Raw genomic sequence first — 23,745 nt, forward strand, 5'->3', positions numbered from 1 at the left:
CTTGAGAAACTTGATATTATGACGTCGAGTGGTACGCTCGGTCTAATCGAGGATACGAACGGGGTATTCTCGATACGTGAGATTATCTTGGAGGTCAAGCGTTTCATTGTCCACTCCACGGATAGGATCCGAGAAGCAACGCCTGAGTTGAGAAACGTGGAAGACGTCGTGGACTCTGGAGAGATGAGGAGGTAGTTCTAATTGGTAGGCAACTTCTCCTCGTTATGCGAGAATGCGAAAGGGTCCAATGTAACGAGGAGCCAATTTGCCCTTGATACCGAAGCGATGGGTTCCCTTCTGAGGAGTAACCCGAAGGTAAGCCTTCTCGTCAACCTCAAAAGCCACAGCCTTGTGTTTTTGGTTGTATTGACTCTTTTGACGAGATTGGGCTGTTTTCAACTTTTCACGAACAATGCGAACTTGCTCTTCCGCTTCCTGGATCATGTCCAGGCCAAAGAATTGTCTTTCCCCTGGTCTATTTTTCTGCAACTTTGTTGAATTTTTAAAAATACCTAGAAAGTTCCAAAATTCACCAAACTGCTCCTGGTTGAAAGTTGGAATATTTCCAGCATGAAACATTTCAGTTTAGGTATATTTGAGCATTTGAAATATTTTATATAATTTTAAATGCCCAAATTCAAATAATTATCATTTAATTCAAAGACCCTAAGATGACCTAGAAAATTGTGCACCACTTTTGGCAGAGGTTCTGAACCAAGACAAAAATGATGGACATTTTAGAAGGGCATTTCAGGTTCATTGAAAAAGTTTTTAGTAAACCCTAGTTGTTTCAGAGGGGGCTGGGGGTTCTGGCATCCCCATTTCAAGTTTCTGATGAAAAGATAGACATGATGCAACACTCTAATGCATGAACTAGCTAGGGTGTGACACGGGCCCTTGCGTGGGGCGGCGCCGAGCCGCCCACATGGGACGGACAACATGGCGCCGCGACCCCGGTCCTCGAAGCGCACGGCGGATCCGGCCGAGCCTGGGAGGCCAGCCAAGAAGAGGTGCGGGAAGCCGACCCCGGTCCCAGTGTTGTCCGGGTAAGTCTTGTTTCTTGCTTGCGCCCTGATTTCTTGGGCCAGCCTTGTCTTGCGTTTATTCATTCTTCTTTTTTCTTCAGGTAGCCGATCGCGCTGGCAAGGGCGGCGGCGGAGGCCGCGGCCACCGAGGGGGTCGCGTTCCGCAGGAGCTGGTCCGACCTCGCCGACATGGCCGGGGAGGAGGGACGGGGTGACTCGGACCTCGGCCTGGACCCGGATGACGCCGAGGCCTTGGCTTGGCGGGACAGGAACCGGACCGAGGCGGAGTTGGAGGCGGCGTCGGTCCGGGCTTGGACCGACGCGGCAGTGGCATGGGCGCGAGGCGGCATGGAGCTGGCCTGGCGCGAGATGCCGGAGGGCACGGTGGTGGCGGCGACGGTTTTCGAGCCATCAACACTGAGGGAGTGCGGCCGCGGAGGCCGGGCTGAGGTGGTGGTCCTCGACCGGGAGGTCGTGGAAGTGTGGGACGGAACCCCGCCGCGGGCCGACGTGGTCGAGCGTGTGGGGAACGATGGTGGTGGAGGCGGCGTTGCTTTGGAGGAGGCACCATAGGTTGTGGTGCCGGAAGCGCCGCCGGTTGTGGAGGAGGCACCCCAGGCGGTGGTGCCTGATGTGGCGACGCTGGGCGTCCCGGCTTCCGAGGAGGTGACGATGCCGGGAGGGGCGTCGGAGGAGGTGCAAGCGGCGAGCGGTGGGCGTGCCTTGGTGCTCCGCCCGGGAGGGCGCTGAGCCGCCGTGCGGCCGCCCGCGCGAAGCGGGGGCACGACCATCTTTGGGCCCCAGACTCAAGAGGAGGCGGCGCTGGATGTCATCGGCCGCCGCCTTCAAGGTCGGACGGAGCGGCTTGAAGCCTTTGCCCAGGCCGAGGTGGAGCGAACGCGCGACTTGGAGCGCGCTGTCTAGGTAAGTTCTTCTTTCCTTCTTGCTTTCTTGTGATTTCAACTTTGTGGGGGCGCGCTAGTGTACCCACTGGGTGTAGCCCCCGAGGTTCGGGAAAACTATGTAGTAGTTGGTTCGAACCTTACGAGCGTTGGCCTTGTGTTGACTTTGGTCTTCTTTTTCGGCACCTTGACGTCTTCTGGGTTGCCGCCTTCAACCGGCTCTTGGGCAAGCATCGGGAGCTCAAGAAGCAGCTCGCCGCCAAGGAGGAGGAGCTTCGCGTCGCCGCAGGTACTTTGTTGTGTTCTTTTCTTCTAGTGTGGGAGCACTAGCGCACCCACTGGGTGTAGCCCCCGAGATTCGGGCCAACTGTGTAACAGTTGGGCCAAATCTTAGGTCTTGTCTTTTTCTTTCTGCTGAGTTCATCTTCTTCGCAGCCAAGGTGCTGTCTTGGCGGACCCGGTTGTTCCGGTCTGGTCATCACTATGACCGGCTTGTTGCTAATTCCGGCCGTCTCGGTGTCGAGGCGGCGCACGCGAAGGCGGAGGCGGCCGCGGCCCGGCGGTCTCTTGTCGAGGCCAACCGGCTGCATGAGTAGCTGGCGGGCCACAAGAGCCGACTCGAGGCCGAGGTGGAGCTTTTTAAGGCGGAGGCCGCCAAGGTGGTGGAGACGCAGAGGCCCTGGTCGAGGCGGACCAGCAGCGCGGCCAGCTGGTCGATGACAAGGGCCGGCTCCAGGCCGAGGTGGCGCATCTGCGGGAGCAGGCCACCACGACTGAGGAGGCCCGCCAGGCCGAGGCTCGCCACCATGAGGCGGCCGAGAAGGCGGCCGAAGACAAGGATGCCGAGCTGAAGGCGGCCGTTGCTAAGGAGGCTGACCTGGAGAAGGCGCTCGGGGAGCGGGACCGTGTCTTGGAGTGGGAGCGACGTGGTACGTTGCTCGAGGCGCAGCACCTGGAAGAGTCTTTCTCCAGTAAGTGCTGCTTCTTTGTTGTTTGCTGGGTCGGGACCCGGCCCTTTCTTCTTTGTTGCTCTTCTGACTTGCTTCTTTTTTGGCTACAGGGGCCTTTCCGGAGACGCAGCGGCTGGTGGAGGAAGCTGTCCGCGATCAGCACGACCCGATCGGCGTTGTTGGGTCCGAAATGGATCCGCTGACGGCCTAGACTTTCCCAGAGATCATTGCCGCTGCTGAGGCCCGGCTGCGGGTCTTGTGAACGCAGATGGATCGGTTGTCTCGAGCTGGCACTGCGATGACGGCGGCCTTGTGGCCGGACTCCGTCCATCCGCGTAGCTTCTCGCGCCTGGCACGCTGGTTGGAGATGGGCCCGAATAGCCTTAGCGACTGGCGTGTTTCCGCCGCCCGGGCGGTGCTGAGATGGCACTCTGGATCGCGCTATCTTGGCATCCAGATCTTCAGCTGGATGCGCTGATGGGTCAGCACGCTGGCTCAGAGCAGTTGCTGCAGGAGCAGGCCGAACGGATCGCCTCCCGGGCCAGCTATATCGCCGAGTTCGCCTTCCACGATGAGTTCCATCCGGAGCGGATGGAAGACGGCGTGGTCGTGGATGGCGATGACTACGGCTTGCTTCTTCATGACCAAGAGGGCAGCTCGGAGGAGACGGGCGTCTACGGCGACGCGGAAGCCGAAGAGGACACCAGTGCATCGCTGGACCCGGAGGCCGGCCGGGGGGTGCCGTCGACGTCGCGACGCGGCGCTGGGAATGCCTGAGAATCTTTGTAGACAATTCTGTTAAGTAGCAGGTTCACCCACCCACTTGGGGTTTTCAGGGTGTAATGAACTTGGGCCGTGGGCCTTTGCTTGAAACATTTATGTGTAAATGTTATGAGTGTTTATTTTCTTTTTGCCTTCTGCTTTTTTCGGACTTATTTCATGCGTTGCACCTCTCTGAACCCCCCCCCCCATGAGTCAGACGGCCGAGGCTCCGGTCCATGACAAGGAGTTCGGCTCTTCGAGAGGCGGCCGAAGGAGTTGGGTCCTTAGAAGCGTTGAGCGCGAGCGAAACACCCACTGGGCCGACTGGCGGCAATCCGGCTTGTCCGGTTGGTGAGCAGCCGGTCGTGCGGCTAACTTAGTTGACGAGCGTCAGGCCGGGTTGGTCGACCCGGCGGCTTTGACTTAGTGTATGAATCATTGGGAAGCTTTAGCCCGTTGTGCTTGCCCGCCATTAGCCAGAGCTGGATCTACGGTTTTAGGGCGAAGTGGGGGACCGCGGCATCCTAAGCGACGGGGTGGTGATCAAGCCGGCTAGCCCCCGAGCCCCTGGGTCGAGCTAGTCGAGCCGGCGACCGGGTTTGGTAGTTAGGTGATGTGAAATATGGAGGCAATAAATTGGTTGGCAAAAGGCAGCCCCCGAGTCTCGTTCGGGGACCCCATAGTTTCACATGCTTACAAAAGGCATTGATACATACATTCGTGCGGCTAACTGTAAAACAGACGGAGAAGTTCCGCGTTCCACGGCCGGGTCGTTTCTTCGCCGGCGGTGTCCCTCTTGCACTTCTTTGATTTGCGCGGGTCGATGAGGTAGTAGGCGTTGCGGTCGCGCAATGTCCTGCTCACGATGAACAAGCCTTCCCATGGAGAGGACAGCTTGTGTTGGCCTGCCTGCTCTTGGACGAGTCCGAGGACGAGGTCGCCTTCGCGGAATGCGAGAGGCTTGATCTTCTTGCTGTGGTAGTGCCTCAGGTCTTGCTGGTCGTAGCCGAGCGGCTAAGTGCCAGAAGGCGCGCCTTTTCGAGCAAGTCGATGCCGTCTTCGCGTGCTTCTCTTGCCTCTGCTTCGGTGTACATCGTGACGCGCGGCGAGTCGAACTCGAGGTTGGTCGGGATGACGACTTCGGATCCGTAGACGAGGAAGAATGGGGTGAACCTGGTTGACCGGTTTGGTGTTGTGCGCAGACTCCAGAGAACGGTGGTCAACACGTCGAGCCAACTGCCGGGTGAGCGGACGAGTGGCTCGACGAGTCGCGGCTTGATGCCGGACAGGATGAGTCCGTTGGCCCGCTCGACCTGCCCGTTGGACTGCGGATGTGCCACGGAGGCCAAGTCGAGGCGGATGCCGGAGACGGAGTAGTGTTGCTCGAGCGCGCCCTTGGCGAAGTTGGTGCCATTGTTGGTGATGATGTTGTTCGGCATGCCGTAGCGCACCCCTATGTCCTTGATGAACCAGACGGCTGTTGGCCCGTCCAGTTTCTTGATTGGTCTTGCCTCGATCCATTTGGTGAACTTGTCTACTGCCACCAGCAAGTGCATCATGCCGCCTCGAGCGGTTTTTAAGGGTCCCACCATGTCGAGTACCCAGACCGCGATGGGCCAGGAGATCGGTATGGTGCGATGTGCTGACATCGGCTGGTGGCTGCGTTTGCTGAAGCGCTGGCATCCTGCACACTTGAGGACGAGCGACTCGGCGTCATCGAGGGCCATTGGCCAGTAGAAGCCATGGCAGAACGCCTTGGCCATGAGGGATCGAGATGCGGCGTGGTGCCCACACTCGCCCTGGTGAATGTCGAGGAGGATGTCGATGCCGCGGTCCTGCTCGACGCAGTGCTAGAACACGCCGGTAGAGCTGCGCTTGACGAGCTCGTTGTTGATGATGCTATAGGCGGACGCCCGGTGCTGAACTTGCCGAGCCTCGGTCTCGTCCATGGGGAGAACCCCGTTCTCCAACCATTCTGATATCGGGAGGGCCCAAGACGGGGCCGTGACGGCGGTGAAAACAGCCACCTGGGTGGGTTCCGAGTCGGCGGCTCCTGGGCCGGGTTGAGCAGCCCCCGGGTCGGCTACAGCGACGTCCGGGTCCGGGGTGATGGTGGCCGGGTTGAGCTGAGCAGCCCCCGGGCCGGGTTCAGCAGTCCCCGAGCTGGGTTTAGCAGTCCCCGGGTTGGTGATGGCGACGACCGGGTCTTCTGGGACATGGATGGACTCAGAGTCCGGCGACAGCTTGACGGACGGCTTGCGCAGGTGCTCGAGGGAGACGCCGGACGGGATGGCTTGACGTGACGAGGCGATCTTGGCGAGCGTGTCGTCTGCCTCGTTCTCCGCACGTGAAACATGGAGGAACTCGCAGCCATCAAAGGATCCGGACAGCTTCTGGATGAGGAAGCGGTAGCTTGCCATGTTGGAGTCGCGGGAGTCCCACTCGCCGGAGCACTGCTGCACCACCAAGTCCGAGTCGCCATAGCACAGCATGCACCGGATGCCGAGTTCCTTGGCGAGCCGGAGGTCGTGCACAAGGGCTTCGTATTCGGCGGCGTTGTTGGAGGCGGCGAAGTGGATCTGGAGCGCGTAGCGGAGTCGGTCGCCCTTCTGAGATGACAGTACGATGCCGGCCACTAAGCCGAATCGCATCTTGGACCCGTCGAAGTGCATGCACCAATGCATCGAGTCGAGAGGCGGCGGCAGGTACTTGGTCTCGGTCCAGTCGACGAGGAAATCGGCCAGGGCCTGAGACTTGATCGTGGTGCGGGGCTCGTAGAGGATGGTGTGGCCGGCTAGCTGGATCACCCATTTGGCGACCCGGCCAGAGGCGTCCCAGCACCCGATGATTTCTCCGATCGGCTCCGTGCTGACGAAAGTGACGATGTGCTCTTGGAAGTACTGCTTCAGCTTCTTGGCGGTGAGGTACACACCGTAACACATCTTCTGGTAGTGCGGGTAGTTCTGCTTGGAGGTGGAGAGCACTTCGCTCAGGTAGTAGACCGGTCGCTGAACAGCCTGGATCTTGCCCTTCTCCGGTCGCTCGACCACCAGCAACGTGCTGACCGCCTGCGAGGTCTTGGCTATGTAGAGCAACAGCAGCTCCTTGTCGGTCGACGCGGCCAGGACGGGTGCGGTGGAGAGCATGTGCTTGACGTCTTGGAAGGCTTCGTCCGCCTTGCCGTTCCACTCGAACGGGCTTGTTTTCTTCATCAGCTGCTACAGGGGCAGTGCCTTCTCACCCAGCCGGCTCAGAAACCGGCTGACCAAGGCCAGGCAGCCTGTGAACTTCTAGACATCGCGCAGCTGGGTTGGCTTGCGCATGATCTCGATGGCCTTGATCTTCTCCGGGTTCGCCTCGATGCCGCATTCCGAGACGAGGAAGCCGAGCAGCTTTCTAGCTGGGACGCCGAAGACGCACTTTTCCGGGTTGAGCTTGATCTTGTATTCGCGGAGGTTGGCGAATGTTTCCTTCAGGTCGTCGAGGAGTGTGAGGTGCTGCTTGGTCTTCACCACGATATCGTCCATGTACACGTGGATGTTCTTGCCGAGTTGCGGTAGCAAGGATTTCTGCATGCAGCGTTGGAAGGTGGCGCCAGCGTTCATCAACCCGAAGGGTGTGATGAAGGACGTCTTCAGAGCATCTCCTGGATCCAGCTTGATCTGGTGATAGCCGGAGTAGGCGTCCAGGAAGGACAGCAGCTCGCACCCGGCCGTCGATTCTATGACTTGGTCGATCCATGGGAGGGCGAATGGATCCTTGGGACAGGCCTTGTTGAGGCTGGTGCAGTCGATACACATGCGCCAGGTCTTGTTCTTCTTCAGGATGAGGACTGGGTTGGCCAGCCACTCGGGGTGAAACACTTCCATTATGAGGCCGGCCGCCAAGAGCTTGGTGACCTCTTCACCAATGGTTCTTCTCTTCTCTTCAGAAAATCGACGGAGGGGTTGACGGAAAGGCTTGGCATCCTTGCGGACGTGGAGTTTGTGCTCGGCGTACTTCCTCAGGATACCCTGCATGTCTTTGGGGGTCCATGCAAAGATATCCCGATTCTCACGGAGGAATTCGACGAGCTCGCCTTCCTATTTGCTGTCGAGGCGGGCGCCTACGACAACGTAATTGCTGCAGCTGGGGTCTTCCGGGTTCAGCTTCACTTTCTTGGTTTCCTTGGAGGGCTTGAAGGCAGCCTCATTTGCCGGGTCCTGGGTCGGGATCGACGCGTCGGAAGCCTCGCCGGCCAGGGCGACGATCCGGTCGAGCTGGCGCCACTCCTCGGCAATGACCAGCGACTCGGCCAGCTTGGCACCGTCTCGAGCGCACTCCAGAGACTTGTGGTAGTCGCCGGTGACGGTAATGAGGCCCTTGGGACCCGACATCTTCATATTCAGGTACATGTAGTGGGGGACCGCCATGAACTTAGCGAGCGTGGGCCATCCCAGCAACATATGATACGCGCTGGACAGGTCCACCACCTCGAACGAGATTGGTTCGCGTCGGAAGTGGCTACTGTCGCCGAACAGGACGTCGAGTAGGACCCGGCAAATGGGTGAACAGGAGAGGCCAGGTACGATGCCGTGGAAGATGGTCCGGGTCAGCTCCAGGTCCTCGGCCTTGAGGTCGAGCTTGGTCATCGTGTCGCGGTAGATGATGTTCATGATGCTGCCGCCATCGGTGAGGACTCGGGAGAACTTGCAGGTGCGTCACACGACGATGGTAGGGTTGAGGAAGAGGGCGTATCCACACGGACTCGGCATGACTGTCGGGTGATCCTCTCGGGTCCAGGTGATCGGGCGATCCGACCAATGCATGAAATCCGTCTTGGCCGGGACGACGGTGTTCACTTCCTGCCGTAGGAGGCGCTCGCTGCGCTTGTTGTCGCCCAGGCTAGTGAAGACTATGTAGGATGCGTTCGGGTCCGGGTAGGCGTCGTTTTGCATCGTGCCGCTGGCGAAAGGCGGCGGTGGAGGCGGAGGCGGCTGCCCCGCGCCTGGAGCCGGAGCCCGAGCCGGAGGAGGTGGAACGTCGCCCCTCATGATGCGCTTGGTGAGGGCGCACTGTCGAAGCGTGTGCGTGGAGGGTCTTGCGCCACTGTGATGCTTGCATGGGGCGTCAAGCATCTCTTCAAAGCTCATGGCGGGTTGCGACGCCATCTTGCCGGTCTGCCGGCGCTTCGCTGCCGGGTCCGCCGCGGGCTCAGCGGCCGCGACGAGCCGGTTGTCGTGACGTTGCACCGGCTGCTCGGCCTTGCGCTTGTTGTTCTGGTGGTGCTGCCGCCGGCTGCTTTCGTCGGCCGGATTCTGAGGAGGGACCGGCTTCGCCCTGCCGGCCTCATCCGGTGCCACTTGGATCTTCATGGCGGAGTAGGTGTTGGCGTACTTGTCAGCCGTCACCATGAGCGCGGCCATGGTAGCCAGCTTGGAGCGTAGAAGCTTGTGCTTGAAGAGGGTGCCGTCTCGGCACTCGCTGACGAAGTATTGGATCACCTGGACTTCATGGATGCCCTCATAGCTGTTCCGGAGCTTGGTTCAGCGTGCGAGGTACTCGTGGCCAGTCTCTGTCGGCCCTTGCACGCACATGGCGAGCTGGCTGGGGCGACCGGGCCGTCTGTACGTCCCCGTGAAGTTGCGGACAAATGCTTCCTCGAAATCGACCCACGCGTTGATGCTGCCCATCGGCAGGCTGGTCAACCATGTGTGGGCCGATCCTTGGAGCATGAGCGGTGCGTAGCGCACGACAAGACAACGATTGGCACCGGAGATGCCAATGGCCATGGTGTAGTCGGTGAGCCAGTCTTCTTGCTTCACAGTCCCATTGTACTTGGGGGTGTTGCGGGGAAGCACGAATGGCGAGCGAGCTGATCGATGCAGTGGCATGCGTCAGCGTCGTCGATGGCACGCGGGCCGAGTCGACTAGCGGCCAGGCCCCGAGGGGCCGGGTCGGCTGGAGGCGGACGCCGGCTAGGCTGGCCGGGTCCGTGCTGGGTCTCTAGGGCGGGCTCGTTACCCAAAGCATCGGCGGCGGTGCCGGCAAGGTTGTGCCGGGTCCGTGCTTGACCTGAGTGCGCCTCGCCAGGCGGCGAGGAGGCCATGTGTAGGAGTTCGCCAGGTCCGCCAGGGCGGGCGGAGCCGGACCCCGCCGGCTTGGCGAGCTGGTTGAGGTGATCCTGCTGGGTGTTGGCGGCGTGGAGGAGCTCGCGCATCTGCCCGATGCGCTCCTTGAGCTCCTCGCCCGCAAGTTGGTCGAGGCCGACCGTGACTGCCTCCGCTGCGCATGTTCTTTACTAGTGTCTAGTAGAAGGTCCGGACGGCACCGAAAACCCGGTCGATCGCTCCTCCCCGGGCGCGAGTATCGACCCGACTTGGCTCGGCCACAGCGGGCGTGAATCCGTGGGCAGCGTCGTGCTCCACCTGAGCAGCTTCCAGGCGGCGCCTGGTGGCGGCCAGCGTCTCGGACAGGCCCAGCATCTGCTGGCGCCTGTCCTCGAGATGGGCTCGGGCTTCAGCGATGTTGGTGGCGTCGACGTCGTTGCCGATGGGGATACGGAGGCTCTGCATCCGGTGCGCAGCGGGTTAGACGGCTCCGTCCGTGCCGTGGCGTCCGCGGCTTCAGTGACTCTTCTCGCCTTGCTTGATGAGGAAGAGGCACCATCGCCGGTGACGAAGACCTCCACGTGGGCGTCCATCGCCCCGGCAGTGAATCCGTCGCTGAGAGGGAGCGGGGAGTCGGAGTAGCTGAGCACCTCGCTGGTGAAGGAGGCGGTGAGCGCACCAATGACGTCGTCCGCCAGAGCGACGGACTCGTCGCAGTAGGAGAAGGGCCCCGTCCGAAGCATGCTTCTGGCCAGCTCCTCAAGCTACCCCATGGTGGGCGCCAACTGTTGTGGTGGGCGCACGGCAGATGCCAAGGGATGGCTAAAGAGAGGAGGAGGCTCGAGGGCACTGGTGGGCTTGGGAGGCGAGGTTGATATGCGCGGGCGCGGGACACCGAACATACCCAGGTTCGGGGCTCTCCGGAGAGATAACACCCCTAGTCCTGTCGAGTTTAGTTGGATGGTCGATAGTACAATTTCGCTCCTGGAGTTGTATCGAGGAGGAAGGAGGCTGGCGGAGGGTCGGGCTGCTCCTTCTCCCTGGTGTTGCTAGGCAGTGGCTAGTCCTATCTTGCTTGCTTTATCTCCAGTGGCTTTGCATGCCAGGGGTCTCACGTATCATGCCGTGCCCCTGTGGGCGTGGACTCCTGGGGGGTTTATAGATCAACCCACCCAGGGTTACAATGGTAATATGCCGAGTCGGTGGGTCCGTATTGTCGGTGTCCAGGACGCCGGGCTGGGTCCCGCTTGGGGGCTTGTGGTTTGTCAGGTCCCCCTAGGTGCGGGCCCCGCGTGCCTAGGGGGACTGTACGCGGGTCTTGTCGATCATCATGGCGTGGCCGAGTCGAGCCGCGCACAATGTTCTCCGTCAGGCTGCCGCTTGCTGTCGTCAGCGGTGAGGGCCCTGGTCAGCGGGTAGGAAAGCGGCACTGTTGCCACGCTCTGTCTGACCACGGACATGGGAGGGGGCACGGTAGTCTTGGTCATCGGTGATTGCGGTCTCGTCCCATCGTATGTCCTGGATGGGACGGGACCTGGCCCGTGGCTGGGTTACCGTGGACGCCACGGGTGGGCTGGCTTGCTGGGGAAGCCATGGTTGCACCAGGTTGAGTTGCCTTGCATCGGCCACTGCGGCCGGGTCGACGTACCTTGCCGAGTCGAGGGTCTTGGCCGGGTTGCTCGCCCTGCCGGGTCGAGCGACCCGGCCTGGCGCGCGCCGGTTTGCGGGGCGATGCGGGCCCTGCTGTTTTTGAAATAGATCTGGGTTCCGTTGCCTGCCTGGGCTTCATCCCCCCGACAAGTAGAGATAAAATATATTAAATGTAGTATAACATGTTCATAAACACACCATGTGTATCACCGTTATATATATTCACACGTGCGTCGGTTTAAAACACTATGATAAATTCTTCAAATATCCGAATTCGCTTTTTATAATGAAGTATATATGATCTCTATTCGTCTTTTACACCCACACAACCCTCTTATCTTTGTAGCTAGTGCTAACTTTCTCTTGTGCATGCACGCGCCCGCATCCCTCTCACCCTCCCTCAGCATTCTCTAGCTCCATCCCGCAAATTCGTCTTTTCACTTTAGGTCGTTCACCCACGGTGTGTGTAGGCCCCCCAGCTCCTTCTTTATGGCACACATCAATCGATATGCCTCTCTAGCCAGGTGTGCCTAGCACAAACACAAGCTTCCCCTCTTCTCTTGTCACCGTCCATGCCTCACTCCCACCACTCTTTTCATCGTTCTCGTACTCGCACACTCCTCTCCGCTCGATATAGTATGCCTCTCGTACCACCTCCTACATGCATCCCTCTATCTCTATCCTTCTCCTCGTTCCTAGTTTGCTTATAACACACACATGCATGTATACCGATCGATCTCCCAACATATACCTGGATCGACTTTAACTACCCCCTCATCGATCGACGTACCTCACAAGTTATGTCTCTCCTTTCTCTAACAAAGGGCGATTGATCTTCCTATGTAGTTATGTCTGCTTACCACAGCCACATCGTCCCCCCTCATCATTCGTGCATGCCTCCTGACCCGTCTTTCACACGCACGTGCACAGACAACCAGCAGCCATCTCCTCTCTTATTGATATTGCGGGCGTGCCCTCCGTTTGTCTAGCAAGCCTATCCCACCATTTGTTAGAAGCAACTCCACTACCACCCCCTCCAACACTCTACCTCTGTCTCTCTCCCAACCTTATTCCTCTCCTGCACATATGCATGGATGCCGATCGATCTCCCTTAATACATGAGGCAGATCGATCTCCTTAATACATGAGGTAGGCCTCTCTCCTCCTCCACACATATACCAGCCATTGTACCTCTATAGTTAATTGGGCCTCCCTCTTCCCCCACCACACACCGATAGTCGAGCGTTGCAGGTAGGTATCCATGCCACAGAGACATACTACACATGTCCCCTCTCACGTTCTAGTAGGCCAGCCCCTCTATATCTTTGACGTGGGCACACACAAATTCGATGGCACTCTTTATCGATCGCGCGCGTGCACCCACACACATCATCCCTCTTTTTGATTCTATGGACACCTCAAGCCGGTGATTCCTCCACTCTCTTCTTGTGGATCTCCCCCTCTATATATATGTTATATCCAGGACTCTATTTCACACACATTGCATATGTTACATTTTTTGATTGAACCCCCCCCCCCACCAAAAAAAACTCTCAAGAACGCACACACTATATCTCTCTAGGTTTTTTTCTCTCTCAGACAACCCCACGTAGGTGGTGTACGTATACAAGAAGAGAATAGGTGCACTGTGCATGAACCCACGCTTCGTGCCCAGCCACACCCGCGCGGGTACACGGTGGAGCTCATTTCTTTACGAAATGGCAGCCCACATGCTAATTTGAACGCCTGTAGCGGTTGTTTACCTAGGGAGGTCGTGTACCATGCCTGCACGAAACAAAGTTCGACTTGACGCGTTGCCGCGATATTTTTAAATAAAGTTATAGGGCTCAATGGCACGTACACAGAATATAAAATGATTTTTATGGAGAAAAAGGTAGTCCGCTCACTATATACAATGGAGCCTTGCGTGCCTCGTTCGTCGCTCTTTAGAGTAACTCACACAAGGCTGCGGTGGCCTCTCTCTCTCTCTCACGGTTGGTCACAGATCCGGCCGCATCCCGTCCGCCGGGGGAAAGGGAGTGCGGTGGCCTCTCTCTCTCTCTCTCACCATTGGTCACTGACCTGGCCGCATCCCGTCCGCCGGGGGGAATGGAGGAAGTGCATCGTTTCTCCGTTCGGCGGCGCCGACGCAGCACGTCCCGATCTGCGGTACATGCCGTTCTCTCTGACCAAGCTCCGGCGCGGCAGGGCCTACGCCACCTGCTCGCGGATTCCGCCCGCCGCCACTCACCTACTTACATCCCGACGACCTCCAGGTACCCCCTCCGGCCTTGCTCCACTGCCCGTCTTCCCACGTCGCTGCATGTGGTTCTTCCATAGTTCTTTACCCAAAATGTAGCTCATCCAGTGTACTTTCCATATTGCATTCTCGTCCTCACACTGTTTTAGACAAACACAACCGTGTTGTTATCTTCCCTAAGGGCAAGGAATATGCTTCTTTTTTGTCGTCGCATGTGTCATCAACTATTATTGGCCAGTAATTGTTTCCTTTCTACCTCTTTTTTGCAAACAGGGCTATCCATTTCACCTCGTTGCTATTGCGACCTTTTGGTGAACTGCACAAATCACTTTCTTCTTAAGAGTGTTTTGTGTAGTTGTACTAAAATGTCACATGGGCAACGTCTCTACATTTCAGTGCGACTGCACAAAGGGAGATTGGTTTTGCTCTATCCTCCTCATCCAACTCCGAGCCTAATCTTCTCCAACTAGTTAGTCTTAAGAGAGACTGCAAAGGTGACCGGCTTCTATTTATGTGTTTATATTGTTTCATCAGCAGTCCTCTATTATCGTAATCACACTTAATATCTTTGGAACAAGGACACTCAGCTCTATTTTAGTGGAACTGCACAAAATGATCGGAATGTTGCATGCTCTAGACAACTACTTTTTTTCCCAACATGCCTTGTTGATTTAGACTCGTACTACTTCGCTTGGCTCTTTGCCTCTTCGTGAAGTCGAACAATGATGGTACTCCGCATGTTGGGTACTACAGTGTATGCCTCTGACAATCTGACACCGAATGGACTGATGCATGTCCACCGAGGGTAGGTTGCATTAGTCAAAAGGCGTAAGCGAGCTTCACCTTGTCCTGCAAGCTTCTCCTCGTTCTACGAGTTGACGGGACACACCAAAAAGTAGTGCTAGTCAATACTCCCTCCTTTCCGGTTAATATGGCTTAATATTTTTTGCGGGTAAATGAGAGAGCTTTATTCATATATAAGCATTCTTAGGATGATCAGCCAAGACACTAGTCACTAGGAAGCGAGGTACCCCGCAAAAAAGGAAGTAGGAAGCGAGGTGTTTCATCAAGCCCGCTCTCGGCCACATTCAAAGTGCAGCAAGCACGGTTCGCACGAAGATGCGCCGCAAGGTTTGCTGACCTGTTTACATGCTGAATAACAAAAAAGAGGAAATATTACTGAGCGCTACTATTTGTAACAGGATATGAGCCAGAGTTAAGCGAGAATTGTGGCGAGTGTTCCATGCAATCAGCTTCCATTATCACATGCGAGAACCCTCGAAGAGAACCAAATGTGTTGAAGATTGCTTTATCACATTTTAAAATTATAATAAGAGTGCAAACGCTCCTCCATCCGGTTCCTAGTAGTACTAGTATAGTACGTACCTTTATAGACTATATTAGTAGTACTAGTACTAGTAAACTTTGCGCTTGGCTGTTCGCCTATTCGGGAAGTCGAACAATAGTAGGACTAGTAGTATAGTGTATGCTTCTGGCAATCTAACACTGAATTAACTGTTGCACGTCAACCGCCTGAGCGACGGAGAGCTTGCACTAGTCAAAAGTTTCTCCTTGTTCTGCGAGCCACCGCGCGCAAGTAATGCTAGTCCATACTGCCTCCTCTCCGGTTAATATGGATTAATTTCAAACGAGATAAATACACTGTCTGTCACTGTATATTTGTAAAAATACGGTGAGTGGACATCATAATACGCTCATTGCGCTCAATATATATATTTTCCGGTGTTTATACGGTCACTAGCTCACCCTGACTGAGTATGTGTGTGCATGCAAGTGTAGGTTGAGCACTTAGCGTGACTGTGTGTGTTCCGTCATGTGCTCGGACATGCATGCATTAGGGCGTCATGCGCATTTTTGCGTCCATGCGTACGTATGACTGTTGCATACACGTAGGGGGAGTACGTGTAGGGGCCACTAAGGAGCAGTCAAATCACACAGTAAGTTAGTCGGAAGAAGCAACCATCATTTCACTCTTGAATGACACGTACGCAATATAAAATGGTTGATATGGAGAGAAAAAGAAAACCACTATATATAAACTAGCAGGAGCCTAAGCTACAAGCCTGCTTGCTAAGGTTAATATCTTCACAAGCATAGAACGACGAGCCTGATCCCGCAGCTGGGGGAAGGGAACAGTGTTCTGTGTAGACGCGGTCAACATCGGCGAGGGAGAAAACCCACAGTCGGTGCGTCCCAATCGGGGGTCACCGTGGTATGGGTCGATGCCGCGTCCCAACCGCCCTTCTAGGTACAGCCCGACGTCCCAGGTAGTCCATCTTCCTTTTGGACCCGGCTTGCTCCACTGCCGTAGCTCCATCTCCATGTCGATCTTTCTCTACTTCTACCGACTTCTACTTGTCATGAGTTTATCTCTCATGAACTAGTGCCAGTACTATTATTCTAATCACACTTCTTCAATATCTTTGCCATCAGGGATGCTCAGGTCGATTTTAGTGGAACTGCACAAAAGCATCATATGATCCGAGGGTGCCAGCCGTCTTTCCTTTGATAGGTTCTACCTGGCCAGGGAATTAAATCATGTTTAGGGTTTAGGGTTTAAGTCATAGTGACCCCATCAGTAGTTTTTCTTTCGTACACGCTCTCACAACTTTTTTCTTTAGTTGTGAAGTAAATATTGGCTATGATCTGTGAATCATTGAGATGCATCAGCATGCGTGTTAGTTTTCCTTTGTATTTGATGGAATGTTGTAACGGGGCAACCTTGGAATAGGAATGAAAATGGAGAGGAAAGTTTCCGTTTTTCTGGAGAAAAAATGGAAACGGAGAGAAACCAACGCTTCGTTTTGTTGGATCGCGCCATCGAGCAAAACCAACGTTTAAATCACGTCTGTCGTGTTCGTGTCTCACCCTCCTCCATGGCTCGACCCCACACGGTCGCTCGGCATGCCACTCACCGCAAACCGAGTATACGATAACTTTCCCGTCTGCTTGTCAATTGATCGCGTCATGGAGTACTACTAGCACTACTGGAAGAGATTGACGAGTTGGGGGAGGACAGCTAGCTGTAGCACGGACTCCCAAGAACTTTTTACATGCATGTTGTAGCCGGCTATTGCGACCTTTGAACGCGGAGCAGCCGCGTGCACCCAGAAGTGGCGCGGGCGACGCTCTCTCGGCCGGCGTGTCGCTTCAATGCTGGCGCCAGTGAGAGGCCGCATCCGCTCTGGCCGGGCATGAATGCGGCACTGACCGTTTTTGGCGGGAAGCACGCGCGGGTGATGAAGATCGAGGGTTCGGGTTGGTCAGGACCGGCCGTGGCAGCGGTCCGGACATGCGCAAACAAGAGATGATGTACGTTAATATTGCTGCGTATATAATTAACAACGTAAATAATGTGCCAGTTGGACAAATATGATTGGAGATGGAGATGGAAATGGAATTTTACGTAAACATGGATATGCATGTCTATGTCTATGTGTGTGTGCGCGACGACTCTCGCGACCTGGAAGCGGGGGCGTGTTTTTGATCGAGTTTTCTTTGTTTGTACGTTACAAAATCAGCTTGTCTAATTCACATCTAGATGTTATTTAAGGATATCACATCTCAGCTCCCACAAGTATATAATGTAGCAACAAGAAACAAAAAAACTAGGAAAAAAAATAGACCACAAACAGAGTGGACATCAACTTGGACATCTAGATGTGTCCTAGACAGAACCTTAAAAAATTGTCCGCCATTTTTCATTTCTTTTTTCCGGGAACGCATGTGTTCTCTTTAAAACCACTTCTATGGAGAGATATTTGTACTCCATTATAGCCTCTTGTTTGATAGAGTTTCTCGCGTCTCGCTCTCTCACCCTCTCCATATCAAAATAAGATGACAATGTCCACTCTATCTCTCTCCTCAACGGTGGTCACAGATCCGGCCGAATCCCATCCGCTGTGGTAGGTGAGGAGGTGCAGCGTTGACTTTGTCGCCGTCGGCGACGGAGGGAGCCGATGCGGACCGTCCTCTCGGAGCCGGCGCTGGCGCGGACGAAGATCCTCCGCGCCCTTGTTCGCTGCTGTCGTGTGGGCAGATCCCGCCCGCCCGCCTAAACGATATCTCTCCCACCTGAGGTATAACTTCTTGTACTGGTCCAGCTCCCCAGGTTGCTGCGTGCGGGTTTTCTTCTATGCGACTACTCCCCAGCTCCCCATGCATAGTAGCTAGGGTTCGTCGGCTGGTCCAACATCACCTACTAGTACTATTATAGAGGAAATGCCACTCGAAAAGTTGTCCTGATTTATGCCTTGGTGGAGGTATACATGTTGTTTTGACAAAAAGTACATGGTGGTTGTGCGGTCATTGTCCATATGGTGGTAGTACTACCTCCGTCCTGATTTATAGGTCCCTTTTGTAGTTTGTGCCAAATTTTGGCTAAATATTAAACTAACAAAATGTTAATGCATGTGAAGAAAAATTATCTCATTGGATTTGTATTTGAACGTAGTTTTTAAAAATATAATGTTTGGTGACATGCGTGATCATTTTGTTAGTTTAATCTATGGTCCAAATTTGGCATGAAATACAATGGGGACCAATAAACCCGGACGGAGGTAGTACTCTCACTGGTGAAATGAAGAAATGATGTTTTTTCGGGTATCCTGGTTTAGTTCCCATCAAGATATAATTATGATGCTTCTGTTTATTGGTGTACTTTTCATTAACCCTTTATTTATATTTTTGGAAACAGCGATGCGTGTCTCCATACCCAGGGATGTCTTCCTCAATTTTAGTGGAACTGCACAAAATTGGATGTCCATTGTTGTTCCAGCTCACTGTCCTCTGCCACGTGGTTCTTCCTTCCTCGAGCTTGATTACTGAGAAGAAACCGACCATAGTGAGGATTTGTCGAACTTCATAGGTGCCTCACCCAAACTTGATGCCAAATGGATGATGCATCACCACGATGACCTATCGATGCTCATGGTTGCGCCTCATGGTTGCGTCGGCTGGTGAAGCTGATCAATTTTCAATGAAAAACAAGCTGTCTTCCATCAGTGCTCTTTGCTTGTTATGCACAAAGATGATATCCTTCATCAGTTCTCCTTGGTTTCATTGGAGACGCAGTCGTCTTTCACGTTGGTGCAATTTTATCACACAATTGGTTATGAACCAAATGTTTCCTCGAAGAAGGATCGACGTTGGTACTAAGAGCATAAGTTTTGTATTGATTTCTAAGCCTTCTCACAACTTTGTCTCCAGCTCCCCTGTAATTTTATTTGTCCAGCTATTAACTTTGATTTAAAAAATGGTGTGGTCTAAAAACCTGGATGGACATAGTAGCCCTCCATTTTTATTTACTCTGCATAATAGATTTGACTGAAGTCAAACTTTGTAATACTCTCAAACCTTTCCGACAATTGAAATTAAAATTCTTTATTTGTACACACTCTCACACGTTTCCGATAATTTGGTGCATGTGTGGTTGTTCACTTAAGGGAGGGTAGTGTACCACACGTGAAGGACAGGAAGTGCGACTAGGACGCGTGGGCGTGGATCCTTAGTTCATCGGAAGTAGTACTAGTTCTCTTCACTGTACATTAAATAAAGAGTTTCGTTTCATACTTACACAATTTAAAACAATTGTTCTGGAGAGAATAAGAAAACCACTCCACTATATATTAGTCGTATACACACGAGAGTACTATATGGACGAAGCTTCATTGACTTAGTGCACCTGCCTTTGGGTTGATGACAGGTGGGCCCAAAATGTGGCTGGCTCACCTGTCATACAGCCAAAAGCAGATGGAGTGAAGGCACCGGAGCTCAATCCATACTACATTAGTATATATAAGGGGGAGCCTCAGCGCTTGTTTGCTAGGGTTTGCACTCTCCACAATCTCGCCGCAATACATATATGTTACACGCTGGAGGCTCAGCGTTCATTTGCTAGGGTTCTCTATATTCACAGTCTCTTACCATCTCTTGACCAGATCTAAACAACACCGCATTGGCCTTTTGTCTCTCTCTCCCCCCGCACAGCTGATGAAGGAGGCGTCTGTATCCTGTCACACCGAGAATGGGAGGAGGTGCAGTGTTAACTCTATCGCCTTCGGCAAGGGAGGCAATCCACTGCCGGCTGCGCTGTTCTCTTTCACCCAACGCCTGTGCGGGAGGTCCACCGAACCCTTCTTCCTCGCTGCCGTACATAGTGTGGGCAGATCCGGCATCCCGCCGCACGCCTTGCCACATACTGACGACCCTAAGGTATAAGTTTCGCTGAAACCGTCATTGCTCTAGCTTCATGTGGATCTTTTTTGATTTGTAGTCGAATCTAGGTCTTGGTTCAAAGAGGAAAGAAAGGTGCGGTGGAGTGGAGGATGAATCTAGGACGTGGTTCAATGAGGAAAGGAGGGAGGGAAAGTAGTATAGACTGGCTATCCAGCCGCTTTGTTGGTCGAAAAGGGAAAAAGGGGGTAACCCAGTACACACATCTGTAAGGAACCGATCTCTTTGTTGAAAAGGGAAAGAAACTGGGGGGGGGGGGGTCGGGTAGTTTGTGCAGGACTAGATTTGTTGCCGTCACATAGTAAAAAAGTTCAAAGAGAACTGAAAGAACATGTAGTGCCCCCATGTTTGGTTTTGGTAATTGATGACAATCTCTATGGACTAATGGTTGTCTTGAGTTATATTTGAAGGATCTGTCCATAGGCTTTTCTTGAAGTCCATGTGTGGTTTCAAGGAGTTTATGAGTTGACCAAGGTGCTATTAAGGAATTATCCAAAGAATGGTCATGTGAGTGCTGAGCTTATTGTAAGCATGTCTTGAAGAAGAAGATTGTGTGATCATTCATGTTTACCTTCAAGACACCATCCAAATGAAGAGAGTTGGAAAGATTCAAGGTTGATCAAGACTAAGTCAAAGAGTAAATCAAGTTGATCAACACACAAAGCGTAGAATATGTACCGAGAGGGATCAAGCGACCCCATGGTATGGTAAGCACTGTCAATTACGCTTTGTGTACTAACCCATGATCTTTGTGAGAGTTCTTTGAGGGGTTAGATTGCGGTGTGCAAGTTCAAGTGATGCATCACGAAGATATCAAGTGCTTGAAGTTTGCCGTCCATTGTGGTGACAATGGACTTGTGAAGATGAGCGGAAGAGTGGCTCAGCCATAGTGGAGAATGGGGGAGCAATCAACTAGTCTTCATCTAACTCAAGTGGACCATGTGCAAGGCAAAGGTTTGCCCTTGATAGGTTTTCTATTTTACCGGTCTCATGGTAGTTGTGGGAGACCGGGTTATAGGATCGTTTGCCATACTATCAAGGGGGGCTCTCGATGAGTTGCTTGATCGTATCATTCGTTGAGAGCTCAAACCATTGCATCCTTGCATCATCTTTATTGGTTCTTGTTTGGTTCTTCTCCTTGTGAGATTTGGAGCTTTTGGTCATTCGTTGAGAGCTCAAACCACTCGTTGTCTTGTTTCAAACAAGCTTGAGTTTGCTCAATTTGGAGCTCATTTGCAGAAGTTATGGCAGTTCTGGTTTCCTTGGAGTATTCTTTGTTTTCGCGGTAGTGGCTTAAGGATGGCACCAGTGGTATTACCGTGGTCCACAGCGGTAGTAACGCCGAAGCACTCAAGCGGTAGTACCGCCGAAGCACTCAAGCGGTAGTACCGCCAAAGCACTCAAGCGGTAGTACCGCTTGTGGTCTTCGGTCGTAGTACCGCAGTGGTTTCGGGCTACTTCCGCCTCGATTCGAGACCGTATTTTTTCGTGTCGGGTTTTACGATACTAAGTGCGGTAGTAGTGGCTGTAGTACCACTCCAAGTGGTAGTACCGCGCCTACTCCCACGGTAGTACTGCTCTGGGCCAGGGCCCTGACCTCCTCGTCAGCGCGGCAATACCGCTAGGTGAGAGCGGTAGTACCGCCCTCAGCGGTAGTACCGCTCTATGCATGGCTATTCAGTGGGGTAACGGTTGGATTGGTTCCCCCACTATATAAAGGGGTATTCTTCCCCAATGAACCTTATCCTTTGAGATCGTGTTCTTCCCCCATTGTTGACCTTCTCCAAGCTTGCTATCTCTCAATCCCTCCATGGATTCTTGCTAGTTTTTGAGGGAAAAGAGAGAGGAGATCTAGATCCACGTTTCCACCAATCACTTTCTCCTCTATGTGAGGGGAACCCCTTGGATCTAGATCTTGGAGTTCTTGGTGTTCTCCTACTTGTTCTTCCTCTCATTTTCCTCCCTAGTATTAGTTTCTTTGGTGGGATTTGGGAGAGAAGGACTTGGGCACTCCGTGTGCCCTTGACATTGCATTTGGTGCATCGATTTGAGTTCTCCATGGTGATACGTGGAAGTTTCAAGTTGAGAAGCTTATTAATCTTGGGTGCTTGGTACCCTTGAGCTTGTTCCTCTTGGGTGCTTGGGCGCCCTAGACGGTTGGTGGTGTTCGGAGCTCAATCATTGTGGTGTAAAGCTCCGGGCAAGCGTCGGGGTCTCCAATTAGGTTGTGGAGATCGCCCCGAGCATTTTGACGGGTTCCGGTGACCACCCCCAAGGGTTGCCAAAGTGTACGGGTTCGGTGACCACCCCCAAGGGTCTCCATTTGTACGGGTTCGGTGACCGCCCTCAAGGGTCCCTTAGTGGATTCACGGCATCTTGCATTGTGCGAGGGCGTGAGGAGATTATGGTGGCCCTAGTGGCTTCTTGGGGAGCATTGTGCCTCCACACCGCTCCAAAGGGAGATTAGCATCCGCAAGGGTGTGAACTTCGGGATACATCGTCGTCTCCGCGTGCCTCGGTTATCTCTTACCCGAGCCCTTTACTTATGCACTTTACTTTGTGATAGCCATATTATTCTTGTCATATATCTTGCTATCACATAGTTGCTTATCTTTCTTAGCATAAGTTGTTTGTGCACATAGGTGAGCCTAGTTGTTGTAGGTTTTGTGCTTGACAAATTAACCGTTAGGTTTATTCCGCATTTGTTCAAGCCTAAACCGTAATTATTTTAAAACGCCTATTCACCTCCCCTCTAGGCGACATCCACGATCTTTCATTTGGTATCTGAGCCTCGTCTCTCTTTGTTGGGCTTAACCGCCTAGAGAGTGAAGATGTCGACTAGAGGTTTAGGTTTCTCTGACACTCTTAACTTTGATGGCACAAATTTTGATGTTTGGTTAATTCACATGCTTAACCTCTTTAGGGTCATGGACCCAAATTTAGAGCGAATTGTAGATATGGGTTTTTCTCCTCCAAAGGATCCCCAAAGATTATCTTTAGAGGATGAGAAAAACTCTTATCTCAATGCTCAAGCTTCTAATGTGCTTTTCGATGCTTTGAGCAATGTAGTTATATTTCAACTCATGCCGTTCCGGGATGCTCATGAGTTATGGACAAAGCTTCAATATAAATATGGTGTGTCAAAGATTTGTGGGGATGATTGTTCTCCCTCCACCTCCGGTTGTATAGTCTTCTCAACTTCTTCTACTTCACCTACATGTGGTTTTCCACATGGTAATGATATGGTGAGTAGTGTTGGTCATTGCAATGATGATAGTATGCTTATTGTGGATGATCCTTCATCACTATATTATTGCAATGCTCCTTCTTTGGGCTTTAACACTTCGAGCACTCCAAATGTTTCACATGCTTGTGTTGATAGTCCTTGCATATCATGTAGAAATAGCTTGACTAAATCTCATGATGATATGCTTGCTATGTCTTGTTGCCATGATAAAAATGCATCTATTTCCTCGAATTGTTGTGCTAACAATGTAGAGGAAACCGAACACTGCATGGAACAAGATGTGGTGTTTAATGGTGCCTCAAGGGATCCTACATTATCATCTATTCTTTTTGCCTTATGGATAAGGCGTCAAAGGTATCTCCTACTTTGTACCCCAATATGTCTCTTGATGATGATGTTGATGCTAATGATGATGAGGATAATGATGAAGAGAATGATAATGTTGCCTCCTTAAAAACTAAGGGGGAAATGATTTTTAAAGCTCTTCATAAAAATAAAATTGCTCGTTCCAACTTCATGGAAATAATGTCCATTACCATTGATGGCAAGAAATACATTGAGGAGTTGGAATCTCAACTAGAGGAGCATGAGGTCACCATTGAGAA

Source organism: Triticum aestivum, chromosome 1B, assembly GCF_018294505.1.
Source record: "Triticum aestivum cultivar Chinese Spring chromosome 1B, IWGSC CS RefSeq v2.1, whole genome shotgun sequence".
NCBI lineage: Eukaryota > Viridiplantae > Streptophyta > Magnoliopsida > Poales > Poaceae > Triticum > Triticum aestivum.